This window comes from Lemur catta, chromosome 16 (assembly GCF_020740605.2).
Source record: "Lemur catta isolate mLemCat1 chromosome 16, mLemCat1.pri, whole genome shotgun sequence".
NCBI lineage: Eukaryota > Metazoa > Chordata > Mammalia > Primates > Lemuridae > Lemur > Lemur catta.
In genome coordinates this window covers 16589443-16604168 of record NC_059143.1, presented here as the reverse complement: position 1 = coordinate 16604168, position 14726 = coordinate 16589443, and the positions used below count along the sequence as shown (strand labels likewise).

General features: G+C 43.7%; 1 protein-coding gene across 1 annotated transcript in view; it reads right to left on the bottom strand.

Moving 5' to 3' along the window:
• Nucleotides 1–14726, bottom strand: part of LOC123621709 (laminin subunit alpha-3-like) — a 75052-nt gene that overhangs the window by 38338 nt on the left and 21988 nt on the right. The window lies entirely within an intron of this gene.

Genomic DNA, 14726 nt, shown 5'->3' with positions numbered 1-14726 from the left:
CTGAACCATCTCTATAGAAAGCTGGCCCTGTTCTCCTGCCAGGGGAGTGTATGTCTTCTCTGTGCCATGACTATACACCAGTTTGGGGGACAAAATAAGTACCTTCAGGTAGCCAAAGTACAAATTGACATTTGTGCAGGTCTGTCTGCTATAGGATAATACATCGAGCAAGAAATTTCAGTGCAGAACATGCTTTATTAAGCCCCAACTATTCTCCAAAGCAAGCAGTAACTCTTAACGAGAGGAGAAATAATGGCTGGGAAGAGGTACAACGTGGGCGGGAGGGGGGTTTTAAAAGAATGCCTCAAGACATTATGTGTCATGTTCTAAATGCTTAGGCTGAATCTCTATATATTTAGAAATTAAACCCACTCTCAGCTATCAACACACATATCATTATCCTACTGTCACTGGAAATATTTAGGAGCAAAAAAAAAAACATCTCTGGGAATGAAATAGTACAACAGCTCAGAAGGTCTTATAATTTAAAGGATATATTTGCTCAATGGGAAAATATCAAACTGATTTTAAAAGGAAACAGCTGAGTAAAAGCAGGCTCTCTGTCTGTTAGGGATTGTAAAAGGAAAATTATAGCCTGGCACACTCTTCAGATGGCCTTTGGCACGCAGTGATTCTGCTTAATGTTGAGTTTCTCTGTGACAATCCACTTAGAAAGACACACAATTAAGAAATGAGCCCGAGCCAGTTTATAAAGCTTGAGTGTTTTCCACGGGATTGCACTATGCCTCTCAAAATGACTCAGAAATATTTAACACTATAAAACAAGAAATACTTCTATATAAATATACAAATGTTTCAGGCTTAGGATAATCATAAAGTAAGGTAAAATATGTCTAGGCAGTTTATTGTAAGCAGAAACAAATGTATGACTGACATGAAAACAGTAAGTATATTTTACTATTTCCTCAATATATTGTTTGTATTCACCTACATTTCATTTTGTCTAAGACAAAAAAAATGATAGGGAGGGATTTAAGGCAATGTATAAGGATTTAAAGGGAACAGTAATATGAAATCAACAAAAATCAAAAACAAAAATAAAAAAGGAGCAAAATGAAAATTATAGGTAGAGATGAAATGTTGAGCCCATAGTGAAGTCTGCACACTCAATGCAGGCTGTGAAGCTCTGGCCACTTGCATCGGGGAGCCAAAAAATTGGCTTTATTCTCCTAGTAGCCAACAAAAAGAGGAAAACATAATTTCAGGGTTCATATGTCTTTGTTTTGTCTTTTTAACGTTCCAATGAAGTGCAACTATTTCAGGGACTAAAGAGGTTTCTCAAATGGATCTTCACAGGGAAACATAGTGGGAGGTGATGACAACATCATGACAGCACCCTGAGGGAGGGGCAGCAGTTACAACCAAATACCACATGGGCCATTAGAGTCCAGCTAAGTCCAGCACAGACAGAACAGGGGCATGATGAACACTTGCATCTCGAACACTTGCATCACACAGCAAAGGAGGCTAGCTCTGGACCAGCTCTGGACCAGCCTGCCAGGAGCAAATCCCGGGTGTGCCCCATCCTACCCCATGGGGCTACGTCACATCTCTGGGCTTCCATTTCTGCTTGTATAAAATTAGGACCTAACTTATAAGGTTGTATGGAGGATTAGATGAGTTAATCAGTGAAAAATACTTAGGACAATTTCTAGCACAGGAATCATGTTCACATTTAATTAATGTGATATCTGCCATAAACCTTAGGTTTTTAAATTATGATTTATTACCTTTGGAGCAGATGTTGAAGAATTTTCTAAGACTTATAACCTTATCTACCACAAGGAAAAAGCAACATACTTTTTCCTTATCACCTATTTTTCTAAATATTTAAATTAATACCCTAAATATAAATAACCAAAGTTCCAACTTTTTCATTATGTCTTCAGTATGTTCCCAGTTATGAAAGATAAATATTCTCACTGTCTATTGCACAGGCATGGCTTTGGTATGTGAGGGACATATGTGAACTGGGCAGATGTGAGTAAGGAACTCTGCATCCTCATTCATACATTAAGGATGTGTTTACCGGATTATTCTATATACCAGGCATTGTCCTAGGTGTTGCGGATATAGAAAGGAACAGAATACTATTCCTCACTTCAGTCATAATTCAACTGAGATATTTCTCCTCTCTCCACACACACACACACACACACACACACACATTCACATCATATGCACTTTTTAAAACTTCTAGTCATCTCCTCAATAATTTCCTTTCATTCTTTCAGAGACGACACTTGGAGAGTTTTATCACATTTCAAGCAGTAGTAAAGCATCCTTTACAAGCCGGAGTTCTGGGTGTCACTGAGTCCCGGCAGGAGACATCACTATGGGCACGAAGTGATGGAGGAGAGCTTAATAAAGCAGCCACGAGACTCAACAAAGGAGTGTGCAGGGGAAGGGAAGCCTTCTTGTGACAGTGAAGCATCTCAGAGCTCAGAAGATCTGAGAACCTTCCCCACCCTGGGCCTAAAGGCAAGAAGAGGGAGCAGATGCTGGAGCCCGGATGGAGCTGGAGCCGAGACCCCGGATGGGACAGGGTAGCTAAGAGGCTGCAGCCCACAGCCAGCAGGGGGTCTGGGGGAGCAGAGGCCCCCATCTCCTCTCCTCCCGCCCTCTGAGCACCTTCCGCACCTCCCTCTGGCCAAACCCTGCCAGGAGCCCAGGACAGGGGGACAGTTGCTGCTGTCCTGGAAGGTCAGCTGCTGCCCGGGGCACTGGGCAGAGAAGGGTGGAGAGTGGATGGAGAGGAGGGAGACTCCCAGGGTCACAGGGGGGCCCCGGGCTATCTAAAGTTGTTAACAAACGTATCTTGGACTGCACCACCAAATCTGAGCCGGAGGAGAGACTTGAGGTGACAGAAAGGAGAAGCAGACTCTTCAGGATGGGACAGGGTGGGCATCAACAGCTTTGAAGAACAGTCCAGTGCACGGTCTAGAGCAGTGCTACTCAAAGTGTGGTCCGTGGACTGGTGCCAGGAACTGTTTGTTACTCATCCACAGCGTAACAAGGACAGAAATTGACAGTGAGCCTTCAGAAACCTTTATAACAACTTAAAAGAGTAAGTTGTCTGTTGAATTTAATGTTTTTAATGAGGCTTGTATTTTGTACGTCTTTTGGTTTTATTTTTCATTTCATTTTCCTAGGAATTCATTTCTATTGTATTTTACAAAGGTACTTGGTCTGTGACAGATTAGAAATGTTAAAAAAGAAAACAGTCTTTTGTCTCAGATGGGTTGAGAAGCACTTGTCTAGAGCAGCACTTTGCGAATCTTAACGTGCACATGGTCTACCTGGGGACTTGAAATGCAGGTTGTGACCCGAGAGGTCCAGGTGGCACCCAGAATTCTGCATTTCTAACCGTCTCCCAGGGGATGCCAGTGCAGCTGGCCCAAAGACCACAGCTTGAGCAGCAAAGGTCAGAGCTACCCAGGCTGAAAAGGAGCAGGGTTTCAGGGACAGGGATGTGAAGGCCGCCCTTGGGTTGGGTGGGGGTTTGTGCAGCCTTGGGGCAGTGGGAGCCACACAGACTGGAAGAAATGGGCAAAGGAGGGAAAGAACGCAGTGTCCAGCACTGAGTGGATCGCTGGCTTGGAGGGTAATAAAATGAGTTGGAAGGGGGCTTGTGTGAAGGCCATAGCAACCTACCCACAGGGGCAAGCTGGGGCAGCCCACCAGGGGTCAGGCCCACCTGTTCTAAACACCAGGCACCTTCAGGCCCAGCCCTGCCCGGGGCATGAGCTAAGAGACAGCTGGACCTGGCAGTGCGGGCATGACACCCTCCCACTGAAGCACAGGAATTTACAAAACAGCTGCCTGTCAAGGTCTCCCTGCCCTCTCCATGCTCCACAGCAAGGATGGATGGACTCTGCTCCCACGAGCTCCACCTCTCCTGGGCCAGGCTCCAGGCTCTGCGCTCTTGCCCTCATGAAAACTGTCTCAGCTGCTCTGCCCACCTTGGACCCTCTGCTAGGGACACCAGTTGGACTCCAGCTGCCCACACCCACCTGGATCTGGCAATTTAGACTGATCCTGAAGGAGGACAGAGCACTGCACCTCCCAGCTACAGGCTTCCTCGCCCGACTTGCCCTCTCCAGCTCTCTGGGGGTTCCCGGGACCCTGGTGGCAGCAGGCAGTGCAAGGGATGGTGAGAGTCTGTGGGCGAGAATGACTGTGAGGGGAAAGAACGGAATGTTCCATGCTGGTTACTCTGTGATGCTGAGGAGCATAAACCAATAATGGCAAATATATAATCTCATTGCTCAGAGTGCTTAACACATATGGAACGGACTATGTCATGCACGGTGTGCTGAATCTGGAATTCCTAAACCGCGGCACGTCTGCATTCGTGGTTTGAGAATTAAAGAGCGGAGTGCAAATAGCACACGAGTGTGCTCCTGAGTGAGAAAGAGACAGGCACGGAAAGTGCCTTATCTGCTGGCTGCACGGCCAGAGGGAACCTTGTGAGGAAGAAGGGCAGGAGCTGCCGGACGTGGGGAAGGACACCTGGCCCTCTGGTCTAGAGGCAGCTGCAGAAGTCCTGGGGAGGCAGGGCGGTCACACCACCTGCACCCTGAGGCCACCTGGGGGCAGGGGTAGCAGGTCCAGCTGTTCTAGCCAGGCAGGGAGCCTCCTCGCACCCTCCCCGCCCCACACCCCCTCTGCACACACACATCCCCCCGACTTAGCAGGCTACTGCTTTGCTGGGACACAGCACAGCACCCCTCGCCAAGGCTGGCAGTGACCCCAAGAAAAGAATGGTGGGTTATTCCGTACTTAGAACAGGTGGTTTGGTTTAATTTTGGGAGAATGGAAAGTAAAAACACAAAAGCAAAGAGAATCACAGAAACAGGAATACAGAAAGAAGTGGCATCAGGAAGAAAAGGGTAAAGAAAGATAGTCTGGTGGTGCAGGAAGCCTCCAGGGTCACAGGTGTAAGAAGACTCCGGGGGCCGGGCAGCTGCCCTGAGGACGGCAGGCAAAGGACGGGAGACACCAGGCCCAGCGACCCCCCTGAGATAATCACATTTAACTCAAGCTGTCATCAGAACTGTCGTGAAGAATTCATGAAATTCAGTTTTTCCTTATATACGCTTGCCATTAATAATAGGAAAACGGCCGTGATTTAAAGCCAAAATATGCTTGAAATCTCAAAAGTTTCACAAGGGAAGAAACATATAAAATAGTTTTCAAGATTAGCTAAGGAATCAAATATGCTCTTTTCAAAAACTCAATTTCCATTTACTGGGTATTTTTTCTGATTCTTTTGGCATTTAAGGATCTCTGGCAGGCCAACCTCACTCTGAGATGAAACAGTCAGAAGCTCACATTGTGGGGTGGGGACATCAGGAAAGCTCCAAAGAAGTTTTTCCATCAATAACACAAGTCCTACCAGAAATCATTTTTCCCTTTGTCCTCTTTCGACAGAACCCTACTTTTTCCCCAAAAGGAAAAACAGCTTTATTGTTTTTCTAACTCTGAAAGTAATACGCCGCATTGTCGAAAACACAGACGTAACAGTAGGTGACGTGGACTGGGTTCTCACGGTGCGGGCTGTTCCGAGAGCTTTGTCTGTGCTATCTCATTAATCCCCCACAGCCACCCTAGAAGGTGGGTACTAGATTCTTCCTCATGTTCCAGATGAAGAGACTGACGAGACATTAGCTAGAGGGCCCAGTGTCACACGGCTAGAAAGCTATAGAGCCAGATTTGTACCTAGATAAGTATCCAAAGCCCGCAATCTGAATTACACACTGAGATTTACAGAAGAAAGTCAAAATCAATGATAATCCCACCATCTAGAGAGATGCACTCTTAGCATTTCAAAGTCTCTCCAGGCTTTTTTCTTTGCTTATATGATATATGCACATTATGTTTTACTACAAAATGTGATCATACTGTACTATCTAGCTAGCTAAGCTAGCTCACATATAGTTTTTGTGTGTGTGTATTTTTTTACATGATTTTTTCTTCACAATATAGCATGAATGTATGTCGTGTCAATAAAGACTGCTCCATGGCATCATGTGACTGCCTGTTAGGCCACTGGCTGAATCAGTCCCCTTTTTGTTGGATATGAGATTGTTTCCCACTGGATGCTGTTATGAACAATGCTTTGATATGCATATCCTAGATCAAACATTTGAGCATTTATCCCATGAGTTCTTTAGGATAAATTCCAAGTAGTTATTTCATGTCAAAGATAGATAGTAATCTTTTAAAATGCAAACATTCTGGGAAGATGTAACATCAGTATTGAGTTCCCAGGACTTTGGTGTGAATGTGTTTATAGATACTTTACTTACTTAGAAGAGATGAGGCAGCTTAACACATTAACTGCCATGTGAGTCGTATTTAACTCATGCCAGTTTTGAGCCTGGGACCTCATGAAGCATTTGTAACTCACATGTCTCTTTACCTTGGGAGCCTTGTGGTGCACAGGCAACTCACGCTGCCATGCTATCACATACGTGTTACGTGATGGGTGGCAAAACCCTGCAGTTGATTCTCTAAAAGGTGCCAAGGGCTGTTTCTATTTATTTTTGTCTCATCAACATGAGCCGTGGTCCTGGGGGGGTCTCAAGAAATGAACCCCAGTTGCATGTTTGCTGTCTAGCTAGATGAGAGACCTAACAGATGCCGGCTGATTCAGCAGCCGCAGGCGACCCCCTCTGGTGCCTCTCCCCAGCCTGCGGGCTGCACCTTCACCTGAGATGCCAAGCCCTGGTTATCAGTCTTTGTGATGAGAAAAATCCCTCTGACAACTTTACAATGGCCTGAATCCTGGGAGGCAGCCAAATGCCAGTCACAACTGTGTGTGACCCAAGGTTGCCTCATAAGAGTCACCAAGGAGGTCACAGTGACCTCTGTTTATCATTATTTCATGTTAACATCTATCTGCAGAGAGTGAGAGAAAATTCCAGAAGAAAAGTATTTTGTTTCGTAGTGTTGCTGCTTCCTAGCACTGTTTTTAACCCAGCTTCTGTTTCTTGGGTTTATGTTGTCTGCCTACAACCTACTGAGTGTTTTGGAAGGAAACATATTTAATTCATTTTCTGTTATGTCAGTTGCATTTGTGGTGCTGGTTATATGAAAACTAACAAATGTAAATGTTACAGGTCTTTAAAATAAACCAGAGCTGTCCAAGATTACAGCAAGATATAGAAGCCAATGGAACAAGATGAAAAGAAGTGCATTCCAGGACTTTTAAGCCCCATGTATACAGAGAGAATACTGTAGACACAGCCCCTGACCCAGTGTACTGAGCTCCCAGTGTACTGAGCCTGCACAACACAGCATGGCAAGTGGCTCAGAGTAGGCAGAAATGGCTCAGAGGGATGCAGGCAGCCAGGGAAGGTTTCCAGCAGGTGAAATCTCAGTTACCTTGGGAAGAAGGTAGCCAGACCAGGCAAGGTGGGAAGGAACCCCAGGAATGACGAATAGTGCCAAAATAAGGTCCAGAGGCAGGAAATGTCATGGAATATTTAGGGAATTACAGTTAGGTTCCGACTGATGTGGCATACAGCTTGCAGGAGAAAGTGGCATCTAAAGATAAGCTTGGCAAAAAGGCAGGGGCTGGACAGTAAAGGGGCATCTGTGCCACAGTAAGAAACTCCGACGGTATTCCAAAAGTAACAGAAAACCACTAAAGGATGTTAATCAAGGAGAATGCTTGTCAGGACACAGCTACTGTAAAAATGGGGGGGGGGGAAGAAAAGGAGAACGACATGCTGACATCTCTGTTTCACCCTGGAAGCAAGGAGTAGATTGATAGGTAGGCCCTTGGAAGACCCCCAACCCCAACTGTTTCTAATCTTTCTCATCTCACCATTAAGGATTCTGTTCCTGTCAGGCCGACTACAGAACAAGACGAGCTGAGAAGAGAGGCTGGGAAATCAGTGAGGAGATTGGTGGACTCATCACAGAAAGAGCTGTCAAGGGCCAAACTAGGATAGGCAGTGACAACAGAGAGGAGGCTCTGGGCCCTAGAGATGTCAGGAGCAAGATTAAATGAATAAATAGTCCGTGGGGGAGGGACGAGGAAGAGACTGGGAGGATGCTGGTAAACTGTCTCATGGAAAGAAGCAGCCCTGATTTGTAACATTTGCCGATTCCTGTAGTGTAAATTCTCTCACCAGGACTAATTTCAAGCTATCAGGCTGATATGCCACTTCCTGTCTTGCCCATACAAACCTCCCTCACATAATCTTCCATGTTCTTTTGTCATTCCCACTTGCTGGAATGGAGATGACCCTCAGAAACCTTGGGAACCACATGTTGAAGATGGTGGAGCCAAAATATAGAAAGAGTTTAAGTCTTTGAACCATATTTTGGAAGGGAGTTGCTGAACCAGGATTGGCTATCTTTGGACTGTTACCTGAATGAGGACTAAACTTCCATTGTACTTAGCCACTGTGTTGGTCAGGGTTTTCCAGAGAAACAGAACCTATAGAATGTGTGTATACATACAGAGAAAGAGAGGTTTATCTTAAGGAACTGGCTCTGTAATTATGGAAGCTGGTAAGTCCAAAATCTCCAGGGTGGGCCAGTAGGCTAGAGACCCAGGGAAGAGCCAATGTTCCAGCTCAAGTCTGAAGGCCATCTCCTGGCAGAATTCTTCCCTTCTTGCTTTGGGGAGTTCAGTCTTTGTTATATTCAGGCCTTTCAGAATATATGGCCATAGAATATATAGTTCAGTTTTTAGTTCAGACACTATTTTCTAGACATTATTTTCTACAATAGTGTTTAAAGATCTTGGAATCGACTTACATCAATGCTGTTTGAGGTAGAGTTTAGAGGACTAAACAAATCTGATATCTCAGGAATTCCAGTCTATTGCTCGGGATCCACTCAGCTTCCTTGAGTTTTTCATGTATAAAAAGAAAATGCCAGATTTCCAGAGTCTTCCTAATGCTTCAAAGGCCCTTCCAAGGCAGATTTACACTTTTTAGATTACTCTAGGACCATAAAGGATAAAACTGCATCCCAAGTAGCCCAGAAGATTTTACTGGCATCAGTTTTTCTACACACTAATTATTTGCTTTCAAGGGTTAAACCTCATGATTGTGTTCACTAATAGCATATTTATGAATAGCAAATTTGTTCTAAATATAATTTCTGTATCTTCTAATTTTTTATAGCTACAAATACTTTAAAAATATTGCAAGGAGACTCCAGTGTCATAAATGGAACCAACCATCTAATTAATTACAGAGTTAAAATTCTTCCACTCTCACTCAGGGATTTGATCTTACAGCAATATGTTTCCATTACTGCAAAACCCTGGGGAAATTCAGACTGACCCTGAATCAACCTTGGTTCATTCCACGTTAACTCAGCAAATATTTATTGAGCATCTCCTATATGCTAAACATTGTGCAAGCTGTTAGGAGCAAAATCTCATATAATGAACAAAAGCAGACACAGTTCCTGGCCTTCTGAAGCTCATAGTCTAAACCGGTGGTCCCCAACCCCTGGAACAGGGACCGGTATCCACCCAGGGACCCAGCTGAGTCAGACTCCTTGGTGACCTCATGAGCCAAACATCTCTATAACCTATTTAATCTCCAAAGGCCTCAAGCCCAAGAAGAATCAGAAACTAGCCCAGGCCTCCCTCCACACCCGACTAAGTTCTGACTGCAAAGGGCTGCAAAGAATGCTTTGGATTTGTCCACCAAAGCCTCATAAAAGCTGAAGAGAATCAGAAAGAATATATATGATTCCAGAAGGCATCTATATGTTAAATTCACTCTCAGATGATTGGATCCTGTATTTGCCTCTGGCCCCTGGGGAGTTTACTATCTATGGTGAGTTCATGAAAAAAAGGTAAAGTAATGGGAAATTTCTCCTGTGATCTCTTTTTTCTTAAAAGTTATAATGCTGCTTCCATTGTTACCATTAACCTTGGAACTTTAGAAACAACGTCTGAATTTTCTATTCATTGCATTTTAAATAACTTTTTCATAGCATTTCCTTTGGTGAACACTTGGAGGGGTAGAATTTCAGGGCTAGGCTCACTTTCCTTTTTTAAATTTTATTTTATGTATTTGTTTTTTTAGAGACAAGGTCTCACTATGCTACCCAGGCTGTATTTGAGCTCCTGAGCTCAAATGATCGTCCCACCTCAGCCTCCTGAGTAGCTGGGACTACAGGTGCATGCCACCACACCCAATTAGGCTCTCTTTTCTTCTGTCTTAGTTTGTGTCCTCTCTAAAGCCATAAGACAAAGATTTGGGTACAGGTAGTTTATTTAGGAGTTGACCTCAAGGAGCACAAATTGGGGGAAAGGGGAACACAGAGGAGGGAGAAAAGCCAATGACCGATGTGCTCATGAGCAGATTACTACAGGCAACCCAACAGAGAGGCCCGGTCCCACCAGGAACACTCAAGAATTGTGTAGAACGCACTTCAGAACTGTCCCACTGCAGCTGGGTATGGTGGTGGGCGTCTGTAATCCCCAGTACTCGTGAGGCTGAGGCAGGAGGATTACTTGAGCCCAGGAATTTGAGGTTGCAGTGAGCTATGATGACGCCACTGCACTCCAGCCTGGGCAACAGAGTGAGACCCTATCTAAAAAAAAAAAAGAAAGAAAGAAAGAACTTTTCCACTGAGAGGCAGGGAAATGGGGTATTTTTCCACCAACTCCCATCCTTCTTGGAGCATTAAATGCTGGACTTCCAAGCTGCTGTAGACACAGCTGTTAAAAACTGCCATGGCCCTAGAAAGAGCCTTCAGGTAGAAAACAGAGTTAGACGCAGGCCCTTGAGATGAGACAAGGGGACAGGCACAGGAACTGTCCCTCAGACCCGCCACTCAGAAGGTGACCAGGGAGCTGTGAGCATCACAGCCTCTGCCTCTACAGGGCCCAGAGGACTGCCTCAGTGGTTCTCTTCTGCTGTCACCATCTGCTCTCACGGGCCCCCTTGCCCAGAAGCCTGCGAAACGGGGCCAGCACTGCCTCCAACCTCCGAAGCAAACACTCAACCCTTTTGAGATTGTAAGGGGTTTTGGGGGGGTTGTATGGTCTTTGTTTATTTTTACTACTAACAGGTTTAAAATCATACTCTTGGGGATATTACAAGTTGCATAAAAACCTTAAAATTCTTCTCAAGATGATTGTCCTGTGGTTCCTGGGAACACAGTGAGTCAGGCTTGCTCTGCGTAGGGTCCTCTCACCCCTGTGCTGGTTTTTCTCTTCATTCTCATCCGAGAGCCAGCGCTTCACAACCTCCAGGACACCCCCACATCCACACGTCTCCCTTACACCTCGCCCTGGGGTGAGAGCAGGATGGTGAACATAGGGAGTCCCCAGAGTAAGAGTCATCTGGGCTCTGAAGGAAGTCCCAGATCTACAATCCATGGCTATACCTTCCCATCTCACAGGGGGACACGTCTGGAGGTCACACCACACCAGGATCCAGGAAGGGCAAAGATTCTCCTTTTAAAAACTGGACATCCACATTTTGCTTTCAATATAAAAATGAGCTCATGATACTTGGCCAGATATGAAAGCTTTATATAAGACATTGTGTTCTTATTCTATAGCTTGAAAGTGATGCATAATGTATAATCAAATGAACGGGAACAACCCCAGAAAATATGATGCCTCCAGTGAGTCGCAGAAATGTCCTGCATTTGTCACCTAGCAAGGGGGAAACTGCCCTTCAAGACAAGCCCTGAAGGTAATGTTTTCATTTGTCAAACCGTGTTGGCCAAGAACAATAACAGTGAAAAACACCCACTAGTCCGAAAGGAAACACAGAAAAGGGCCCCCTCATGGCAACATAAGCTGTCAAATTAAAATCTAATTTCAGTTCTCAGAAGGCGGAAAAAAAGTTTATGATCTGCATTTTATTTCCTAACCATACATCAAAATTCACACTTCTCTACCTCTAAAGTCTTAAGGTTACTATTCAGTTATGGAATCTAACCTCTCAATAACATTCTCATGGTTGATTCCAGCAAAAAGAAGAAAACACATATCTCACCAATGTGGCATAAAATATGAATCCTACAAGACAAAACATGCTCATTAAAACACATGTGCTCCAACATAAAAGAGGAAAGAAATGTGTTCAGTCTGACATAATTTTTATATTGCTTTTACTTTTCCTAGAGCTTTTTGGAGTATTTTCTACAGTGTTGTATATAATATGTCCTAGAGGCACAAAAGTTACGAGTCTGTTCTTTTTAACAGCGTTTATCAAAGTTCACTTTATTTTATCAAATAAAAATTATTACCACTGCTGTTAAGAGGTTTAAAATAAAGCAGTTAACTCATTTAAACCTCAAAAAAAATCTCATTTTTATAAACAAGGAAACTGAGGCAGAGAGCAGTGAAGTCCGTGGCTCAGGGCCACACTGCAAGTGAACAGGGCGCTCAGCCACACACTGAGGCTGGCCCCTCCAGCACCCACGCTCTCAGCCACCGCACAGAGCAGGTGGGTGGACACAGCGTCCTCATGAATATGTGCTGTGACTAATGTTTGCCAGCCACCAGCAAATTACTAAATCGTTCCTGTGCTATGTTTTCTTAATTTAACTGTTTTAATTAAGGATTCTTCAGTACATCAAAATGATGCTGTTAAAGTACTTAAAAAAAAAATAGTTCTAAGGAGAAAAGAGTAAGTCCAGCAGGCCTGGGTGCATTCAGTATGGATCATTTGGATGGGTTAAAATTCTCTGTTAAATACAAAAATCCTCAGTTAAATAAATGATATGATAGGTAAATCCTGGTCACTATAGGCAAAATCTAGAGGTTAGCTAGAGGGTAGCTATCAGAGGGATAAGACTAATTCAGAGCTGAAATGGGGGTTCTAGATTCTTTGAACCATGAAGCATCTCTGTGAATTACACCAGATGCAAATAGTTGGTGAAAATATTCTCAGGAGAGGCCTAATTTAGCACAACATACGGGCCAAAGAGGTTATGAGCACTTCTATCACAAAATTATGCCCAATCACAATGAAAATAACACATTCAAAGAAATCTCAGTATCATTCAATTTCCAAACTGTGGGATGTAGTTCTCTTTTTTATTTCTTTCAAGCAGTATTTGTTATATAAACTGCACTCTATACACAACTGTAGCCAGAAAAAAGAATAGTATAAAGATTAAATTTTAGTCTTGACAGCACCTAATAAAACTTAAATAATAGCATCAGTCTTTCCTCTGTTCACATTACCATCCGCACACAAGCATGTTGTTATCTCTCCCATCATAAACAAACAAGTCTTCTCTTGATCTGATTTTTCAATGACTCTTCCCCCATTTCTTTTTTCCCCATTGCAGCAAAACTTTTCAAAACAAATTTCTGTATTGGATGTTTCAGTTCCTCTCACAGTCTCTCTTAATCTGCCTATAGTCAGGTTTCCAATCCTGTCTTATCAAAGTCATCATGGACCTCCCCCTTGGCAAATCCAGTGGTCAGCTATCAGTCCTGTTGTTTGGCTTATCAACAGTATTTGACACAGTTATTCCCTCCCTCCTTTTATTTCCTTGAAACACTTTCTTTCCGTGAATTTTTATTTAACAGTTTTATTGAGATATAATTCATATACCATATAATTCACCCACCTAAAGTGTACAAGACCAGATGGTCTTTGGTCTATTCATAAAGTGGTCCAACCATCATCACAATCAATTTTAACACATTTTCATCACCCTCTCCAAAAAAACATACCTGTTAGTGGTCACTCTCCAATTCCCTCCAAAACCCCCAGCCCTAGACAGCCACTACTTTTCTCTATACAGATTTGCCTGTCTGGACATTGCATATAAATGGAATCTAATGATACATGGTCGTTTACGACTAGCTTCTTTCACTTAGCATGATGTTTTCAAGACATTGGAAACATTAGGCTAAGTGAAAGAAGCCAGTCATAAAAAGACAATCATTGTGTGATTCACTCATATGAGGGTCCTGGAGAGACACAATTCACAGAGACAGAAGTGGAATGGTGATTTCTAGGAGCTGCGGGAAGAGCGGAATAGAGTTTAATGGGCAGAGTCAGTTTTGCAAGATGAAAAGAGTTCTGGAAGTGAATGATGGTGATGGTCAATGTATTTTATGCCACTGAACTATACACTTAAAATGGTTAAGATGATAAATTTTGTGTTGTATATATTTTACCACAGTTAAAACTAATAATAAAAATATCTTTGCCAGCTGGGCACAGTGGCTCACACCTGTAATCCCAGCATGTTGGGAGGCTGAGGTAGGAGGATCGCTTAAAGCCAGGAGTTCAAGACCAGCCTGGGCAACATAGCAAGACTGTGTCTCTACAACCAAAATAAGAAAAGTTAGCTGGGCATGGTGACTTGTGCCTGTAGTCCCAGCTACTTGGGAGGCTGAGTCAGGAGGATCACTTGAGCCCAGGAGTTTGAGGTTACAGTGAGGTATGCTCAGGTCACTGCACTCCACCCTGGGTGACAGAGAGAGATCCTGTCTCTAAAATATATATGTATATGTAAATTAAAATATTAAAAAATATATCTTTGCCAATTAAACTATTTAAAAACTTGGGTTTTGTTTGTTTGTTTGTTTGTTTGTTCTTTTTTTGAGAGATAGGATCTTGCTCTGTTGCCCGAGCTAAAGTACAGTGGCACAATCATAGCTCACTGCAACTTCAAACTCCTGAGCTCAAGTGATTCTCCTGCCTCACCCTCCCAAGTAGCTGGGACTACAGGTGTGCACCACC